General features: G+C 42.1%; 1 protein-coding gene across 1 annotated transcript in view; it reads left to right on the top strand.

The window, feature by feature from the left end:
• LOC146634628 (protein NLRC3-like) overlaps positions 1-11062 on the top strand; it is a 223074-nt gene that overhangs the window by 179117 nt on the left and 32895 nt on the right. The gene's annotated exons all lie outside the window — the stretch shown is intronic.

The following is an 11062-nucleotide window of genomic DNA, read 5'->3' as shown; positions in this document are numbered from 1 at the left end:
CAGCAGAACAATGTTCACATTTCAAACAGTGAGACTCAACGTATGGCCCGCGGCCCACACGCGGCCTGCCCACCTTTCCTGATTCAGAGAGAGGGGACCCTGATTAACTGTGTAGTGTTCTTCCTCACAGTTCTAAGTATCAGACACAACAATGAATAATCCACAGCTGACTGTCTTTAGCAGGTCAAAGGTCACGGCACACAGCAGACAGTGGGAAATATTATAACTCTGATCATTTATCAGCACATATCCATATGTATAAAAACAAAGCTGACACTGTGAGACTTGATCAGAGGTGTGATCATCACAGCAGAGGCCTTTGTGTCAAAGTCACTGAGGATCAAACAGAAACACATGAAGCAGATTTTCCTGTTCTGGCTTTTTATAGCAGATAACCTTCAAAATATTCTGCAGTCCATCAAAAACTGAAGCAAACCATGAATCAACATGTGAACATGAGCTGATGCTGCTGAAGTGAAGCAAAGTTACAGAGGTTTGATTACAGACACAGCTGAGAGTTTGTAATCTGTCATCATTTTAAAAGGTTTACATTTCTTCAGTATATCCACATTTGCAGCTGGTACCTCAACCTCCACTTGTCCAACACAACTGCTGTCCACTGCCTCCATGACATTGTGATTTTGCTGTTGGTCTTCTGTCAGATCTTCATCAATCACTTCTGCACGGGGCACACCTTCAGACTCTGCAGCTGCATAACGAAAGCCTGTAAGATAAAATTAGACATAAGGTAAATGTACACCAATATTCCAATGACAGGTGTGTGATTCATCTGGAAGTTATGTGTGGATTAGTGTACAGTGATAGCAATTTAGTATGTTTTTAGAGGGGGGGGGTTGTTTACCTCCGATGGGTGCTCTTTTTCGCTTCCGTTGCGTACGCCTTGAGTGCCGGTCCGAGTCTGATACAGGTATGTCGTCATGCCCCATGTGCAGTGTTGGTGCCCAGTCTGGATTTGTTACATCCATTTCATATGCTGGTTTGCCTGCAATGATGCCAAATCATAAGCTACTCAGTCGACATGATGTGGTTCTGCAGCATCACACATTAGCATGTTTTATCTCATTATCTATGACCTCAGCACGTTGAAAATAACACTAAAAGCCTTTCAAGAGTGATATGAATTAATTTAGAACTCACCGGAAAGAAAATGCCGTGAGCAAACCAACAAAAAGCTGGGGATTGCAGAGAACTCGATATCCGCTCGTCTCACCGCTGCAATCCAAGCCTGACGTCTTTGTTTAGTAATATCGGATACATGGGATCCCTCACGTTGCCTCCAGGATGGAAAACGATGAAAAGAGAGCCCGTTATCCAGCTTCTTGCCTTCACGATCGTGTGATCTAACGTTGCAACCGACAACACAACACGTACGATCCATAGCTGAAATGGTATCCTTTGGCTGGCCTACTGTCATGGCGGAAGGGGGCATGGCCCATCTCCCGTGACATCACGCTCCAAAGCCCTATAGGTGGGAAAATGTACCATGTCGACCAATCAAAAATGATATGGAAACATGACATTTGGTTGTTTAGCAAAAGGGGGAAGTTTTAGGAGTGACCGGCAAGAGAGAGCGAGTGAGCGAAAGAGAGAGAGAGTTTTGATACGTGAGAGATTTGTGACGTTTACCGTGTTTGGTCTCAAGTTAGTTTGTTGTCTTGTGTATTTAGTGTGTAGCTGTTGTTTTGTTTTGTGTGTCAGTTCTACTAGTGATCGTCACAGTTGCTGCCTTAAAGCCAACAAAGGCAGATTGCAGTGTAAACGCTGAGTGACACACCTGCTGTCAGACCTGCAGGTTTATCCCTGTGCTGTTCTCATATGTGTTAGAGTGACACAAACTATTGTTTGACACCTGATTGTTCTGTAAATAGTTTGAAATGATTATATGAAAAACGTCTGAGCCTTGGCTGCATTTTTTGGTAAATAGTACCATATAACTTTGTTGTTTGCAAAACGTGTGCGTATTTTTAAAAGTGTACAATCTCTATTTGCATTTCAAGTTATGAAGATGATTCGTTAAACATGTGTGTGGTTTTTACAGTCAAAATATCACTTTCTACTTGTATTTTAAATTTTGTCTGAATTTAGATAAATTGTGCTGATACAGTTGGTCAAAATGAGAAAATAACAGATTGGCAAGATAAACTGTTTTTAAAGGTAAAATATAGAGGCCACATCAAAAGTAGTCAAGAAGGGTTAAAGGCTAAAAGCAAAGTTGTCACCAAGTACTGTTTATATTTGTGTGTATTGCTGCAGCTTTTTTGAGTATTAATTTGGTGCCTTTGTGTGAAATAATGGTATTGTGAGTGATCCATATAGTCACAAAGAATAGCCACTTGTTTCTGTGCTACCAAAGTTCCCCGGCTTTCATTCAAAATGTGTTTATCGTCAGCACCTGCACATTAAACTACTTAAACATTATAAATGTCTTCAAGCTCACACTGAGGCCTGTGGGGTACTATCAGCCACTGAGACAGTACACACATTTATATGTGTTTGTATATGAATATTTCATACTTTAAGACTGCCTGTTTATTTAAGGGAGATGAACAAAATACATTGGAATTGTACAAAATAATATCATGGATGATAAATTAAATAGATTTTAAGTAGATGCTTGTGCATTCTTAAAGTCTTATATGTTGAACTGAACTATGTGATCTGTTCAAAGCCTTAATCTTAATTTGAAGTGAAATGTGCATTTTGAGTTTATACACTATGTATATAAGGCGACCGTTTCCTTTTTCAGTATTTTTGTGTGGTGTACTTTTCTATGTCTTAACAAAAGGGGAACAAAGGTGTTTAAGTTCACCTAGGATGATGTGTTTTAATTTTCACATGGTCTTGCTTGAATTTGACCCTGACAAAGGCGTATGAACTCTGTCAGCTGTTTGGAGTTTCCATTTTCTAAACTTCTACATTCTGAACCTTCTTCAGCTCTGAACAGATGATGAAACACTGAATGATTTCAAGCTCACACTTTGTCTAATAAACTTACATCTTTCATTCTTTATACAGATTGAGGAGCTGTGGTTTGTCAGAGATCAGCTGTGATTATCTGGCAGCAGCGCTGAAGTCCAACCCCTCCCATCTGAGAGAGCTGCACCTGTGGGGAAACAACCTGAAGCATCCAGATGTGAAGCAGCTGTCTGATCTTCAGCAGAGTCCAGACTACAGACTGGAGACTCTGAGGTCTGTAGAGTGATGGAGTGAGTGGGTGGTGCTGTCAGCAGTATTGTACTAAACACAGTCAGTATGAAACAAAGATCCAGTGTTTCCTGTAAAGCTGCAGCTTCTCAGTGAAGCTGTGAGAGGAGAATGGTGACAGGCTTCAGGATTGGACACAAACACTTCCTGTTTCTGACCTTTATGGTCACCATGGTAACGGCTGACACGCTCTGATCAAACACTGTCAACAGCCAATCAGCTCTCTGAACAAAGCAGCACGCAGACCAATGACTGCATTCATTTCCAAGTTTAAAGCAGTGAAGAACACAGTCTGTAGGTGAGGAAGAATTTAGTGAGAGCAGATGTTTGGATGGAATTCCTCCAGTTAACAGCTGGAACCGTCCATCTGGATTGTTGGGCTTGTTGTTGGGGTTCCTACAGAGCTCAGAGTGGACACACCAAGGTTCTTCTAATGAATGAAAGTCCAAACTCAAACTAGGAGGGAAAAACATTTTCATCAACTTCAATAAAAATCCAAAGATTAGAAAAAGTGAAGCAACAATGAGTCCTAGTACAGTCCCAGCACTGAAGTCCCTGCTGCTCTTTATACTGGATGTGCTGCATCACTGACTGACAGCTGATGAAGAGTCTCTGGAAACACTCGTTTATCTCCTCTGCTCTTCCTTCTTCTCTCTGCAGGTGGAGGTGATGATGGTAAACAGGACGGTGTGTGTGCTGAGAGAGGAGGAGCTGTGTCCTGATGATCCAGAGAGGTTGAAGCAGCAGCAGCTTGTGTGTAGAGACGCTCTGACTGGGCCATGTTACTGGGAGGTGGAGAGGAGAGCTTCATCCAGCAGTGACTGACAGAGGAATGAGAAGAAGTGCAGATGACTGTCAGTGCTGCAGAGTGAACTGCTCTGAGAACAGCTCCACTGTCAGACACAATGTAGAGTCCAGCATCATCCCTGTGTGTCCCTCTGGATCTGACAGAGGATCATCAGTGTATCTGGACTGCTCTGCTGCTGCTCTGTCCTTCTACAGTCTCTGCACAGTCTCTGTCTGACTCTGGCTTCAGACCCTCCTGGATCAAACTCACCTGGAAAGACTTTCAAACATCACTCAATAGATTTGAATACAGAATATATTTGATATATACTGTAGATGTACTGTAGAGTTGCAGTTTGTCACTTGTAAATACAGTCTGTGAGCAGCTGTGAGCTGAAAGATCTTTCTAGAAACAGGAAATGTTTTCACTCTTCTGTTGCTTTTTCATATATTTCCACAACATTAATATTGATCCCACCTGTCTCACCTGTTTCATGCTTTTATACATAATAACAGGACACGTGTGATCTGAGCGCTGCTGTGGTTGCTGTGCTGCACGTCTTCATTTAGATAACAGAGACATCTAGTGGTTCAGAGGGAGAACTGCAGGAGGTGGAGCTGTGTTTTAGCATGGAAAACTTTTTATCTTTTAGGCGCAGATACAAATATGACAAGTATCAGTGTGAGATACAAAAGGTCACATCAGTCAGCAGAGGGAACAGTGATCACACAGCAATGTAAGAATAGAAACATAACAGTGAATCTGGACATGTATACAGATGGAAGCAAACAAACAGGATGTAACACTACATTAAAGCCACAAATGTGAAGAAAACAAAGCCAAAGGAAAATATATTTGATCTCAGGAATCCAAATCAGATGCTTTAGAGCAGGGGTCGGCAACCCTGGGCACGCGTGTCACAGCTGGCAAGCGAAAGGTTAACTGATGGCACGACCATAGCTGGACTGGCCATCGGGCATACTGATGATGATTTTTCGTTTTTCTGGGCCAATGATGTTTTTTTATGATTTTTTTTTTTTTTGTAACGGTATAAACGATGGAAGGTGGTGGATTGGCCGGATGCTGGTCGATGTGTAGAAATAAGTCAGTTGTTTGGTGGTGGCTATGGCGGAGCTTCCACAGAGGCAGCAGGTGGATGAGGGAAAGGGGAGGCAGGAGGAGCAGAGACCCGAGGCGGCCGCCGGTCCGAGTGTTGGCCCCCTTGAACTTTCCCACATTTTGTCACATTACAGCACAAACATGAATCAGTTTTATTGGAATTCCACGTGAAAGACCAACACAAAGTGGAACGGAAATCATACATGATTCCAAACATTTTTTACAAATAAATAACTGCAAAGTGGGGTGTGCGTAATTATTCTGTCATGGAAAAACACACTGCCATCAACTGTTTTGTTTTTGTCAAAATCACTGTAATATAATCACTGTACCTTTATATACATGTGACTTATATTAATGCTGCTGCCCTCTTGTGGCTAAAGTGTAATTATGTTCTTGTTATTAGGGAAAACATTTGAGAGTAACATGAAAAATGAGTCAGCACTTTGGCTTCAGCTTAAGAAATCCTCATTTTTATGTCATCAGTTATAGTTGCATGTATTCATTATCATAAGTTAACCTTTAATATTGATGTCTTAAATTGATTTTACTTAAACTAGCAATAATTTTATGGTTGCATTAAATAAATGCATCACTAATGAATGAACTATTTCAGTAATTAATTTAAAAAATCTACATAATCAATTAAAGATATATATTAATAATGAATTATCCATTAATTTCATTTAAAATTTTTCAATATTTGTTTATATACAATTCAAATTAGTTAATTACATATTTAATCAATTATTGGTTTGTTTTCTATTTTGATTATTTTACTGACACATTTAATGAATTATTTAATGATGTATTTATTTAATTCACGTTGCTACTCCTGGCCCTGCATCGCTGTTCATAAATACATTTTATTTGTCAGCTTCACCCATCAAAGTCAGGGGGCGGGGTTAATGCTGATCAAGTCAAAACCATTGCTTTGGTCTGGTGGGCGTTCTTTTAGTGGGCTTTTCTGTCACGGCCTGCGTGGCAGACTATGATGAGGGGAAGGACGACCCAAATGCCAACACGTTCTCACTCCTGTATGGAGGACCACAAGAGCCACGCGCATCGAAATAAAGAATTCTGTGCTTAAGTAATGAATTATAGAATAAATTCTGCATTTGTAAATTCAGTTTTGAATTCCCATTTAATAAACTGATTTTTGAAATGCTTTTAAAAACTGCATTTCAAAATCCTTTTTCCAATTGCACTTTAATAAACTGCATAAATTGCATGAATGAAGGGATCCTGCAGCGAAACGGAGAGCCCAACCTCTGACTTAGTGCCTGTTTACTCAGTCTGACCACCTGTGAAGTTAACGCGCTAACGTGGCTAACGCTAGCATCACCACACGTAGCCCCGTTATTTTAAGGTCATCTTAGCTCATGAAAGTTTAACGTCGCAGCTGTACGAGCTAGCTACGTGTTTTGTAAGCTGCTGTGCTCTTCACAAATAAAGCTGGAAGCAGCTCAGACTATTAGAACCAGCACTGAGGCCTGTTACATTTATGTTAGAGCAACAGCTGCAGCCTTTAAACTAGCGATTAAAATGCTGACAGTAATCAGAATCAAAAACGGTTTTATTGCCAAATGTTGAGCAGGTTTACAACATTAGGAAATTGCTGCGGTGCTTCAGTGCAAACATACTGTCATATAACACTTAAATAAAAATAAAAATAAGGATTAAAAGTGCTAAGTAGATAGATATATACATGAGTGCAGGTGGTGATCAGGGCCAAACATGGAATGATGCAGTGAACACAGCGTAGGGTCACGTGGTAGTGGTGGGAACAGTCATATGGTTATTGTTCATGTGTCCAACAGCAGAGGGGAAGAAACTGTTCTTATGGCGAGAGGTTCTGGTGCGAATGGACCGGAGCCTCCTGCCTGAGGGGAGCAGGTCAAACAGACTGTGTCCAGGGTGAGAAGGGTCAGCTGTGACTGAGCTGCACGCCCCAGTGTCCTGGAGGCGTACAGGTCCTGCAGAGATGGGAGTCTGCAGCCAATCACCTTCTCAGCAGAGCGCACAACATGCTGCAGTCTCTGTTTGTCCCTGATAGTGGCTCCAGCGTACCACACGGTGATGGAGGAGGTGAGGATGGACTCGATGATTGCAGTGTAGAATTGCATCATCGATCATATAATCCATTGTTTCAAATTAGACCTAAAACTCCCCCTTTTGACACATCTTCATGTGTCAAACAAAACCACAACTAGAAAATTAAAAGAAAAAGGTTCATCAGATCATTTCTCAGGAAACCTCAGCGATTCTCCTCTCGAGTATATTTGCTCCGGGCCTGCAAACCTGTGTTTAAATAATAAAATCAGTTTAATTATCATGTTCGATCTTTTCAGCTCCTGGCTCCACCCAGAGCCTGCATCCCCAGAACGACCTAGAAACAAAACCTGTATATTAGCATCAACTTCACATTTAAACTCAGTTCCCCCCCTGTCCTTCCCTCACTGTGATCCACTCTGTGCTATAAGAAACTAAACTTAAAACACAACAGTTATCAGTCATGTGCTTCATACAAAATGTGCGTATGTTTTAGTTTCACGTTGATCCTCTGAGTGTCATGGTACTTCTTTTAATTTGACTTTATCAAATCGAACCAAAATAGGTTTGCTGTCTTTACTTTGCTCGTTTCCCTCCAGCACCACCTCGTATCACCTGCCCTTTCCCTTGGACCAGTGTTTGTTGTTCCATAACTGGATTTGGAATGTGACAAGTCCACCAATCCCCTATATAACTCCTACATTTGGCTTTGGTTCTGTTTTCCTTCTATAAAATGTCGTTGACTTCTACAGTGGCCTGCTTTGGTTAATGGTAACATCAGTAATATCAAACATTTTCTCCCCTTCAGCATTTGGCATTTTCCCAACAATATAATGTGACACCATCATCTAAACCCAGTCAATAAAACAACATTTTCTTAAAGCAAACATCAGCAACCCAAAATTAGCCGCCCAAGGGTGGAGTCTGCAGCTCCACTCTCATGTGAACCTTTCGGTCTCCCTCTCTCTCTCTTGTGCTCCTGCCAAAAGCAAAGCAAAGCATCCACCCTTTTCTTACCGGCGTCGTGAATTGTTTGTCAACATCTACTCATCCTAACGCTGGTCCAGTCTTTGTCACGGCTGCACAGCAGACAAGTGGAGCCTCACGCGCAAAGCATCAGAGTCTCCACCCTCATCAATATGAGCTCATTTATTTGTTCTTTCTTTTGTTTTTAGAAAAAGAGTTCTTTATGATCTTGGACTGGATTGACTCGCTGCAATCCTTTAGACAGGAACTCGCAGGTTCCCACAGGTGACCTTTTCCTCAGCCCATTGTAATCTGGAAAAGCTCACCTTATATTTGCTCTCACAACAATGTTTTACAGCGCTGTTAATTCAATCTTGCAGGCCTGCTTAGAACAAAGAAGGAGGAAAAGAGAGCTGATTATTAGCTCATCAGAGCACAAAACATCATCACCAAAGGGGGCGACACCTGACAGTTTTCTCTAAGTGCACTGTTACAGAAATAATGAGCCGCTCCTCGACATGTCCATGTTTAGTAAAACTCCCTCTATTGAAATAAGAAAACAAGCCAAAGCTAACTGACAGAATGAACCCATCACTAAAACAACGACCCCAAAAATCTTCATCACAGAAAAGTTTTGCTTACTAATCCAACAATATGTTGTGGGAATTAGAACTTTCCGGGCCATAAAGCTTTTGCCCGACTCTTGGCTTAACTAATACTGACATAGTCTGAAATCAGACTTAAAGTCACTCCCTCTGTTCATTTAGGATAAATGTATCTATATCTGATTTAGGCTAAGTGCCTTTTGTTTAGATGAACTGCTGGACTTCCAGACCAGCAGGTTTAGGGAAGTCTTTATGGGGTCACACTCTGACCCCCCCCACCACACACACACACACACACACACACACACACACACACACACACACACACGCACGCACATGCACGCACAGGCAACGTACTCTTTGTTTGTATGTAGACGTCATATGTTAATGAACGTCATATGTATATTCATGTAACCTCAATAAAAGAGCAGTGTTACGGGGGAGCGGACGAGAGCAACTGGGGTGAAGCGAAGGAACGGCGTTTGTCCGGTTCTCTCCCGTGCACGGGAAACATGAAGAACTTTGCCTACTCGTGTCTTGCTTTGCTATGTAATTAAATTGTCCTTAACGTTCCAACGAATAGGTTTATGCTACAAACCTATCACTGAGGTTAACTACACAACCCCTCGCCACCTCCTTATACACAGGAGTGAGTACAAAAGGGTTCGTACGGACGCATCAGCCGGCCGTCCTTCTGCTCGACACTGTTAGCTGAAAGATGATCGGATCATCCTCTGTCCTGTATTTAAGGCTGAGAGTCTTTGTCCAGTCTCTTTTCCACAGCTACTGTCCACAGCACTGATCCACCTGCAGCACAGCCCCACTCAGTTGTTTTATGATTTACATTGTGCACGTTTCCCTTCCACTGAGCTTACAAAACCTCTGACAGGAGAAGTCAGGCATGTGTTTCCCCCACCTCCCCTTTTAGGCAGTAATAAAATAGAAAACAAACAATCAAACAGGCTAAAGCTAGAGCACAAGCAAAGACAGCACCGGTGACTAAGTTCTCCCATACTGGACGTACGCTACCACGTGGGCTCAAACAGCAGCACATCAGCTCAGTTTACATACTGTTGACATCTTCATCAGAGGATCAGCAGGGAGCGCTGCTGAGCTGCAGTGGTCTCCACCAGAGTGACGGAGCAGGAATCACAAACAGCACAAACCCACCGTGTTGTTTCCACCCTGTTCAGGAGATCTGAGCCCCCATCCCTTTTTTTCATGTTGCAGCTCTGCACTGCAGGCCCTGAACGCCTCCCGGTTACCCTCAGTGTGCTTAGAGTTTAATTTACAACCGACGAGCTCACAGATCATCTGCAGGCAGGTGAACGAACCCTTAATGTGAGGATAATAGCAGAGCTGAGCTGAGGTCAGAAATAGTCAGGAACGGTGTCGACACAGTGAAGTCAGCTGTTTGGGAATTTGTCTGATTATCAGTTTGGGGGGGGTCGGTGTTAAATAACAAAGGCGGTGTAGGATGGAGAGAGGAGGAGGGAGGGAGCAGTGATGATATGAAGTCAGAATACACATGTGGCAGACATAAGGGGGTCAGACAGGAGCAGCATCAGTCTCTGCTCTGTTTTGTTAATAACGTAGAAAAATAATTTTGTACAATCAAGCTACATCGACGGACGCTTTACCTCACGTACCCTAAAATGAAAAAGTAGTGACAGTAAGACGGAGGCTGCACATGACACCATGACTGAGTTCACAGCTGTTGCTTTGATTCTAACGTTTAAGACTTTTGGCATCGACTCCGTTTTAATAAATGAGTGCTGGGAGGCGTCGTTTGACTTCAGGAGCTCCTGCGATGCTCCTGCGATGCTCCTGCGATGCTCCTGCGATGCTCCTGCGATGCTCCTGCGATGCTCTTACTCTGCGGGAGAAAACCAAAAACCAAAAGTAGCAAACATGGAGCAATATGACTCGTTTAGATTTTGGGAAACGTGCATCGACAGGTACAGTGTCCTTTTCCCCGCGTCTTTAAAAATAATTCATGCATAGATCCCCCACTGAGAAAACCCTTTTATATACTTTCTCCTTTGTACACATTTTATATAGAACTATATATAATATCATTTCTCTATATCTATATTTTCAGAAAAATTCTTTCCACACAATAAAAAACAACAATTAAACAAATGCTTCAAACAAAACAACAAAAAGAGAGAAGATGGAAGAAAGAAAATCACGACTGAGGCCAGTTTGGCACTTTGTCATGAGAACATGACAGAACTCTGTTAGTTGACGGTAAATAGCGAAACTCTATTTTTCTTTGGTTTTTCTTCTCCCTCGATGAGAAATGAAA

Source organism: Diplotaxodon limnothrissa, linkage group LG3, assembly GCF_057381915.1.
Source record: "Diplotaxodon limnothrissa isolate DT_005_m linkage group LG3, D_limnothrissa_male_GT1.1, whole genome shotgun sequence".
NCBI classification, from domain to species: domain Eukaryota; kingdom Metazoa; phylum Chordata; class Actinopteri; order Cichliformes; family Cichlidae; genus Diplotaxodon; species Diplotaxodon limnothrissa.
Note: the sequence above shows the minus strand (reverse complement) of the source record. Positions and strands in the feature narration are given on the sequence as shown.